This window comes from Hibiscus syriacus, unplaced genomic scaffold (assembly GCF_006381635.1).
Source record: "Hibiscus syriacus cultivar Baekdansim isolate YM2019G1 unplaced genomic scaffold, ASM638163v2 tig00110480_pilon, whole genome shotgun sequence".
Taxonomy (NCBI): Eukaryota; Viridiplantae; Streptophyta; class Magnoliopsida; order Malvales; family Malvaceae; genus Hibiscus; species Hibiscus syriacus.
Genome location: NW_024062756.1, coordinates 403,422 through 413,595, shown reverse-complemented (window position 1 = coordinate 413,595; position 10,174 = coordinate 403,422).

Here is a 10,174-nt window from a genome sequence, read left to right as displayed (position 1 = left end):
GGTTCGATTATTTTTTCTCTTTCAAATTTCAAGTTCGGATTTTGAGTTTTACTCTATTACCGATTTACAAAATTAGGACAATAAAATCAAAACTAAAATAACCTATTGTGGTCTTACTAAATAATTTTATTATTTCAAAATTTAATCTCTGGTTTTTTTCTTTTAATTTTTATTTCATTCTATATTAATCTTAATCAAAATTTAACTATATATTCCTAAATCAATGTGCATAGCTTTGTAACTTTAATTCCTCTCTTTTAATAATAAATTTCATCTCTTTTTAATTTATCTATCAATTTTATATTTTTTTTCGTTTCTTCAATTTTCCCTTTATTCTAAGTTAATTTTTAACCAAATTTAAACCACATATTTCTCTACCACTATTATAACTCTATTCAAATTTCATAAATCTAATTTAAAAAATTTAAATAAAAAATAACATTTATCAACTCAACGAACTTAAAATTTTTAATTGGACTCTATTAGATACTCATCCCGGTTAAAAAAAGGATTATTAAAATTTTTAAGTTGCGTGAGATTCAAGCATTTACAAAAGAAAGAAAGCATGTGTGTACAGTATACTTTTGACTTGTGAAGGAGTATCGATTAAACTACAGAATTCAATCATCAAGAAAAGGGTTTAGTTATAAATTAAATCCTTTCCCATATGAAAAGAAGAAGTCACTTGCACTAAATTCACTCAACATTTCAGCTTTATTTGCAGGGCAAGTAGCTGAACTTTAAACAAGGACTTTTTGATGACGGTCAAATTCTTATTTATTTTGGGGTTAATTGTACCCTACATCTCTAAAATATGATCCCGTTCTAAATTGGTCCCTAAGTTTTTTGAATATTCTCATTTAATTCAAAATTATGGATCTCCTTCTAAATTGTTATCCACTTTTGAATATTTTAATTTCATCCTCAAACTATGATTTTCATTCTAAATTGATCTCTAAACTTTTGAACATTTTAATTTCATCCACAAACAATCAGTATATGTTAATCATGCCCCTAAATGCAAAATAAAATTCTAAATCTTTCCCTCCACCCAGAGAATAGACTCGAAAAGCTGTATCGAAAGCAGTGAGAATTCCACCTAAATGAACATGCAAAAAGAAAGCAGCACTGCAATAATTTATACTCGGAATCTTTTTGTGGTTTCCAACGCTTAAAAATCTCCCTCTCTTTAAGACAGTGAACATCTTCATGTGTAAGCTTTGAATTTAATAATGCCTTTATGTCTCAAAAGAATATGTAAAAAAAATTATCTTATATCGGCGACATATGAAAATAATAAAACGGCTAGGGTTCAATAACAAAATCTAGAAATGGAAGAAGTAAATCCCATTTGATGTTTTTTCTCTCAAGAGTATGTATGTATTATTAGATTTTCCAGTGGTGACTGGTTAGTGGTTACCGAAACAATTTAACTAATAATGTTTTTATCAACCGAGGTTAATTCAAATGATAAGTAATTTGAAATCGTTTACGTGAGTCTTAAGTTTGAGATTTAGTGTATACATAAAATCTCCGTTGAGAAACTCTCTCACTAAAACCAACTATGCGGCACAGATCAATTCAATTAATTAGGACAAAGCCATGATCTTGGACAAATATTTATCGAGTAATAAGGAAATATTTGGGGACTTTGTAAAAAAAATGTTCTTAGCCTATATATGTTTCTTTTAAACAAAATAATTGTTGAGTTTGTAATCTGTTTTTTCTGTTATTGATTAGTTAGAAACGGTTTTGAATTAGTTAAATGGTTAGATTGAATAGTTGTGTATATATGCACTGATTGTAAACTTATAGATGTATGGAAAAATAAGATATTTTTTCATTTTCTCTCAAATTACAAGTTTAACATGGTATCAGGCTAGTCCGTTTCTGCTGGGCCTGTTTTCTACTTGGGCTCATTTTTTCCTTTCCATCTTGTTTTACAACATCGCCGCCTTCACATTTCCACAGCCTCGTCGCTTTCAGGATGCCTTCAACGACGGTTCCAATGACAGAATCAACGCTTGTTGATTTCAATCATCCACTGTATCTTCACCCTTCGGACACTCCGGGCACGATCTTGATCTCACATCAACTGTCTGGGCCAGATAACTACATAATCTGGAGTCGATCGATGCGAATCGCTCTCCTCGCCAAAAACAAATTAGGATTCGTCGATGGAATTTGTTGCTGCGACGATTTTCAGCCTCCTTTACAAGCACAATGGGATAGATGCAACGCTCTTGTGCTTTCATGGATCCTTAATTCTGTGAGCAAGGAGTTGTCTGCTGGAATCGTCTTCGCTTCAAGCGCCGCGTTCGTCTGGGCTGATCTCAAGGAACGATTTGACAAGGTCGACGGTTCACGAATCTTTTTCCTTCATCGTGAGATTGCAACGATGGTCCAAGGTGAGCTGTCCATTTCTACGTATTTCTCGCGACTGAAGCTTCTATGGGACGAGTATGATGCACTCGTACCGTCTTCGAACTGTGCCTGTGCAAGTGCTCAGTCAAATTTAAGGCATGTTGCTCAACAGAAGTTATTCCAATTCTTGATGGGGTTGAACGATTCATATACTGCTATTCGAAGCCAACTGTTGTTGATGCAGCCCTTACCTTCAGTCAACAGTGCCTACTCGATGATAAGTCAAGAAGAAGCCCATCGCCTTCAGCTATCTGGCGTCGTTCCTCTCCTGGAAACTACAGCATTGTATTCCAATGCTTCTGGAAACTCCAATGCTCCTGGCAACCGTCGAAGGTTCAATGGAACCTGTGATCACTACAAGGTGAAGGGCCATAAAAATGAGAATTGCTATCGCCTTATTAGCTTTCCACATGACTTCAAGTTCAACAAGAAGAAGGGTTCTCAAGCTGCCATGGTGGCTCACTCTGATCGTGAGGTGATTAATCCAGCACCACCAGTCTTCACTATTGAACAGTATCACCACCTTTTGGGGCTTCTGAATCAGGCTTCAGCTCCGAGTTCTAGTTCAAATTCCTCTGTGAATTTGGCAGGTACTTTCTGTTCTTTTGCTTATGATTCAATTGAATGGATTCTGGATTATGGAGCAACTGACCATATTTTATCAGACTTTAATTGCATGATTGATCATGTGCCCTGTACATCCACAATTAGATATGTTCAATTGCCTAATGGAAAATCTCTTGTTATCACACATATAGGTTCTGTTAGATTTCCTAATGGTCTTCAACTGTCTAATGTACTTCATGTGCCTAACTTTACTCACAATCTAATTTCTGTTTCAAAGTTAGCCCATGAGTTGAAATGTGTTGTTCTTTTCTATCCTGATCTTTGCATATTGTAGGATCTTTACAATGGCATGATGAGAGTGATTGGTAAAGAATTTAGAGGTCTTTACATGCTCAGGTTCCCTCCCAATTCTATTTTTTCTGTTTCTGCTGATGCATGTAAACCTTTAGTTAGTTCTGAAATTCTTTTAAACACTTGTAAATCTGTTGATGCAAATAAAACAACTCTTTGGCATGCTCGTTTAGGACATGTTCCAGCTTCTCAATTAAAAAAATTACCTATGTTTCATAATGCAAATTTGCATCAAGAATCTGTTCAAAACTGTTCTATCTGTCCTTTAGCTCGACAGTATAGGCTTCCATTTCCAATTAGCAATTCTAGGACCACTACTCCCTTCACATTAATTCACATTGATTTGTGGGGGCCTTATCGAATTTCTACTCATGCTGGTCAACGTTTTTTCTTGGCTATTGTAGATGACTACACTAGGATGTCTTGGGTGTACTTATTGAAGCTTAAGAATGATTCTATTTCTTGTCTTCGAACCTTTCTCTTAATGGCTCAGAACCAATTTTCTGTTTCGGTTAAAGTTGTTTGTAGTGATAATGGTCGTGAATTCTTTAATTCTGAATGTTCTCCCTTGTTTGAATCCTTGGGAATTATTCATCAGAGTTCTTGTATACGTACTCCTCAACAGAATGAGGTTGCAGAACGTAAACATAGGCATCTTTTAGAAGTTGCTCGGGCTCTTCGGTTTCAGTCACGAGTCCCTTTTAAGTTTTGGGGAGAATGTGTGTTAGCTGCCTGTTATATTATCAATAGGTTGCCATCTTCAGTCTTATCTTGGAAAACTCCTTTTGAATTACTATACAATAAACCTCATTCTTATGACCATTTTAGGGTATTTGGGTGCCTCTGTTTTGCCACAAATCTTACTCCTCATGATAAGTTTGATGCTAGAGCTTTTGCTTCTGTTTTTTTGGGATACTCTCCAACCCAAAAGGGTTACTTACTGTTTAACCTTGATTCTAAAAAATTATTCATTAGCATAGATGTTAAGTTTCATGAAACTCATTTTCCTTTTCATCCATCTTCTTCTTCCTTTTATAGTTCTGATCATGTTTTGTTCCCATCTAATACATTTGTTTCTGATGATGATTTCTTGATTCTAAATACTCCAAGTTCTCCACATTCTGGCTCCCTTCATAGTAATCCTACTGAGTTGGGTACTGTTGGTGAAGAACACTCTTCTCAAATTCCAGATCACTCTTATGCTTCAATAAGTGCACCTGTCCCTTCTAGAAAATCCTCTAGAGTTTCAAAACCTCCTACTTGGTTAAACAATTTTGTTTGCACTTGTCAGTCTTCTTCCTCCAATTTCAGTGAACTTTCTTATTCTCACTTACCAATTCATACTCAAGTATTCTTGTCTTCCATCTCTCAAATTTCCGAGCCTCAATCTTATTCTGAGGCTATTCAAAATCCACTTTGGGTTCAAGCAATGAAAGAGGAAATCCATGCATTGGAGTCTAATAGAACTTGGTCTCTTGTTCCATTACCACCAGGAAAAGTTCCTATTGGATGTAAGTGGGTTTATAGAGTTAAGTACAAAGCATCAGGTGAGGTTGAGAGATATAAAGCTCGCTTGGTTGCTAAAGGTTATAATCAACATGAGGGAATTGACTTTGTTGATACTTTTTCTCCTGTGGTCAAAATGGTTACCATTCGAACCATTTTAGCTATTGCTTTTATCTTCCAATGGCCACTGTTGCAAATGGATGTATTCAATGCTTTTTTGCAAGGAGATCTCTCTGAGGAAGTCTATATGCAGCTTCCAGAAGGTTTTTTGTAGTCAGGGGGAGAAGGTTGTATGTAGACTGCAAAAATCATTATATGGTCTTAAGCAAGCCTCCAGGCAGTGGAATCTGAAATTAACAGAAGCATTGGTTTTGATTGGTTATGTTCAAAGCAAATATGACTACTCATTGTTCATCAAGAAGCAGCAAGGTAAAATGGCTTTGTTGTTGGTATATGTTGATGACTTGGTTATTATAGGTGATAGTAATGCGTTGATTGTTGAATTAAAACAAATGTTGAATAGCCATTTTAAGATGAAAGATTTGGGGGAGCTAAAGTATTTTTTGGGAATCGAGGTATTGAGGTCAAAAGAAGGTATACTTTTGAATCAAAGGAAGTTTGCACTCCAATTAATCAAGGAAACTGGTTTGGAGAAAGCAAAGTCTGCTGATACTCCTCTAGAGCAGAATTTAAAGTTGACTACTGTAGATTATGATAGAGTTGTGCAGCAGACTAATGAAGATGAGCACAATCAGGTTGAAAAGTTAGTTTACCAAAGGCTTATTGGAAAGTTGATTTACTTGACATATACAAGACCTGACATTACATATGCAGTAAATCTTCTTAGTCAATTTATGCAGCAACCTAAGAGATCACACATGGAGGCAGCCTTAAGAGTAATAAGGTATGTTAAGAAAAAACCAGGACAGGGAGTTTTGTTAAAATCTTCTTCATGTTGAAATTATTAAAATGGTTTTCAAGTTTGGTAACCAACTTTGAAAAAATGGTTTTCAAAGTTTGGTAAATGTTTCTTTGAAAATGGTTTTCAAAGTTTGGTAAATGTTTATTTGAAAAATAGTTTTTCAAAGTTTGGTAGATGTTTGTTGAAAAATGATAATGGGATAATCATAATTAATCCCTAGGCTTTAGGGTATTTACAAGATTAAGTCCTTAAGTTTCAACTATAAATACCCTAGCTCATTTAGCTTCAAAACGATCCCAAAAATCATTTCTTTCTCCCAATACTAGAGAGTTTTCTTGTGATTAGTGAGTGTTTTGTAAACACTTGTAAATTTTCTCTCTTAGTAAAAGATCTGCAGCAGTCCGGAGACGTAAGCACAATTGGCTGAACTCCGTTATCAATTTCGGGTATTATTTTTCCGCTTTTATTTTGCATTCTCACTAATCTGGTTATAGGGAAATTACTTGTACTTGGTTTATTTCCCAACAACTGGTATCAGAGCTTTTGGGTTGTGAATTTTGTCAATTTTTTGCGAGGTTACTATTTGGGTTACTATTCACATGAATAGTGAATTTTGTGAATAGTGAAATCTGGTCGGCGATACTCGCCGACGGAGGTGTTCTAATACACGGCGGTTCGCAAAAATTGTCAGAAACGATCCAAATGAAGCCAGATTCGAGTGGGAGAGATGGCTGCAGACGAAGGGAAGGTGAAAATTGAAAAGTTCGATGGTGCAAACTTTGGATTTTGGAAGATGCAAATTGAAGATTTTCTATACCAGAAAAATCTATATCAACCGCTCTCAGGAAAACAATCAGAGGGCATGAAGAATGAAGACTGGGCTCTTCTCGACAGACAAGCCCTCGGAGTTATTCGACTGACGTTATCTCGCAATGTTACTTTCAACATAGCAAAGGAAAAGACTACGGCGGGTCTTATGACGGCTCTCTCCAGTATGTATGAGAAGCCATCGGCCTCAAACAAAGTTCATTTGATGAGGCGATTATTCAATTTGCGGATGACGGAAGGGGCATCGGTGACACAACACCTAAATGAACTCAATACAATCACAACCCAGTTGAGTTCAGTGGAAATTGAATTTGATGATGAAGTTCGAGCTTTAATTCTCTTATCATCTTTACCAGACAGTTGGAATGCTACTGTTACAGCAGTCAGTAGTTCGTCGGGAAACAACAAATTAAAATTCGACGATGTTTGGGATATGGTACTGAGCGAAGAAATTCGACGGAGAGAATCGGGTGAAGCATCAACCTCCTCAGCCTTGCACACGGAGTCCAGAGGGAGAACTTCAGAAAGAAATTCAAATCGTGGCAGATCGAAATCCAGAAGGGGAAAATCAAGAACATGAAATAAATATTTTACCTGTTATAATTGCGGTAAGAAGGACCACTTCAAAAGAGATTGTCGAGCACCGAAGAAAAATACCGGCGCACAGGAATCTGCCAACATGACGGAGGAGACATGTGATGCCATGATTTTAAGCGTCAACAATCCGATTGAATCATGGATTTTGGATTCAGGGGCATCTTTCTACTCCACGCCATGCCAAGAAATCATGGAGAACTATGTCAGTGGTGATTTTGGGAATGTTCATCTTGCTGATGATGAAACCTTGAAGATCGTCGGAAAAGTAGACATCCGACTAAAGCTGCCAAACCAGACCACCTGGAAGCTGATAGGAGTGAGACATATTCCTGGTCTCAAAAGAAATTTGATTTCTGTAGGACAGCTTGATGGAGAAGGATACATTATAACCTTTTCAGGTTGTGAATGGAAGATTACTAACGGAGCACTCGTCATTGCTCGTGGTAAGAAGACTGGTACTCTCTATGTAACCTCAAATTTAGAGAATATCATTGCAGTAGCAGATGCTGATGGAAAATCAAGCCTATGGCACCAAAGGCTTGGCCATATGAGCGAGAAAGGGATAAAGACACTTTTGTCAAAGGGGAAGCTGCCGGATCTAAAGAATGTAGATGTCGGACTATGCGAGGATTGCATCTTTGGTAAACAAAAGAAAGTCAGCTTTGCAAAGATTGGTAAGACACCTAAGGCTGAAAAGTTAGAGTTAGTTCATACTGATGTATGGGGACCATCTCCAGTTCTATCTCTTGCAGGCTCATTATATTATGTCACCTTCATCGATGATTCTACAAGGAAAGTGTGGGTTTATTTTCTGAAGAAAAAATCAGAAGTATTTGATACATTCAGAAAATGGAAGGCCATGGTGGAAAATGAGAATAGTATGAAAGTCAAGCGGTTGAGGTCTGATAATGGAGGAGAGTATAGAAATAGGAGATTCAGAGATTTTTGCGCAAACAATGGGATCAAGATGGAGACAACATTTCCCATGACACCGCAGTAGAATGGCGTAGCAGAGCGCATGAACAGAACTCTGAATGAACGTGCCAGAAGCATGAGGATACATGCCGGATTGCCCAAATTTCTATGGGATGAAGCTATTAACACTGCAACTTACCTGATCAACCGTGGGCCCTCAGTTCCTTTGGATGACAGAATACCAGAGGAAGTTTGGAGCAAGAAAGAAATAAACCTTTCACACTTAAGAGTGTTTGGTTGTATTTCTTATGTACACATAGACTCTGCTGAAAGAAGTAAACTTGATGCTAAGTCCAACAAATGTGCCTTTGTTGGTTATGGCGGTGATGAGTTTGGTTACCGGTTTTGGGACTATGAAAATCGGAAGATCATTAGAAGCAGAGATGTCATTTTCAATGAGAATGTGATGTACAAAGACAGGTCAACTGTAGAATCAAGCAGCTCCAATACCAAAGCTGAAACAAAGGAATTTGCTGAGTTTGAGGAGATTTCTGGAAATGATGTTCAGATCAGTCCTGAAGCAGTTCAAGAAGAACCAGGCACACCGGAACTAAGACGCTCCTCCAGAATTCCTAAACCAACCCAATGGTATTCTCCTTCTTTGCACTACTTGTTGCTGACTGACAATGGTGAACCAGAGTGCTATGATGAAGCAATGCAAGTGGAGGATTCAGTCAAGTGGGAGTCTTCCATGAAAGATGAGATGGACTCGCTTTTGTCAAATCAGACGTGGGAATTAGCTGAATTACCACCAGGCAAGAAAGCGCTCCATAACAAGTGGATTTACAGGATCAAAGAAGATCACGATGAGAGCAAACGCTATAAAGCAAGATTGGTTGTCAAAGGTTTTCAACAAAAAAAGGTATTGATTACAATGAAATTTTCTCTCCAGTCGTGAAACTGTCTACAATCAGACTGGTGTTGAAAATTGTAGCTGCAGAGAATTTACATCTTGAGCAGTTAGATGTAAAGACAGCTTTCCTTCATGGTGATTTGGAGGAAGAAATCTATATGAGGCAGCCAGAAGGCTTCATAGAGGCAGACAAGAAAAACCTGGTATGCAGGTTGAAGAAGAGCTTGTATGGTTTAAAACAAGCTCCTAAACAGTGGTACAAGAAGTTCGATAGTTTCATGAGTAGCAGTGGTTTTATCAGATGCCAAGCAGATCATTGTTGCTACATCAAGAGGTTCGATAATAGCTTCATTATTTTATTATTGTACGTTGATGACATGATCGTTGCAGGCTCAGACATTCAAGAGATTATAAACTTGAAGCAAAAATTGTCAAAGCAGTTTGCTATGAAGGATCTGGGCGTTGCAAAGCAGATTCTTGGGATGAGGATCAAGAGAGACACAAAGTCAGGGACTTTGATATTATCACAGGCTGAGTACATCAACAAATTACTCTTCAGGTTCTACATGCAAGATGCTAAACCAATAAGTACACCTTTAGGTGTTCATTTCAGACTCTCCAAAGAACAGTCACCAAAGACGGAGGAAGAACGTGCACACATGGTGAAGGTGTCGTACGCCTCAACGATTGGAAGTCTGATGTATGCCATGGTTTGTACCAGACCAGATATTGCTCAAGCAGTGGAAGCTGTTAGCAGGTACATGAATAATCCGGGCAAGGTACACTGGGAAGCAGTCAAATGGATCCTCAGATATCTGCGGGGTACCACAAACAAAGCACTTTGTTTCAAAGGTGGAGATACGATACTGACAGGCTATGTAGATGCTGACTTAGCCGGAAATGTTGACATCAGAAGGAGCACTACAGGGTATGTCTATACTCTAGGAGGAACCGCAATGAGTTGGGTTTCTCAACTACAGAAGATAGTTGCTCTCTCCACAACTGAAGTAGAATATGTCGCTGTTACGGAAGCCAGCAAGGAGATGGTTTGGCTCCAAAGTTTCTTGGAAGAGTTATGCAAGAAACAAGAAAACAATGTCTTGTATTGTGACAGTCAAAGTGCTATACATCTAGCAAAGAATCCGTCGTTT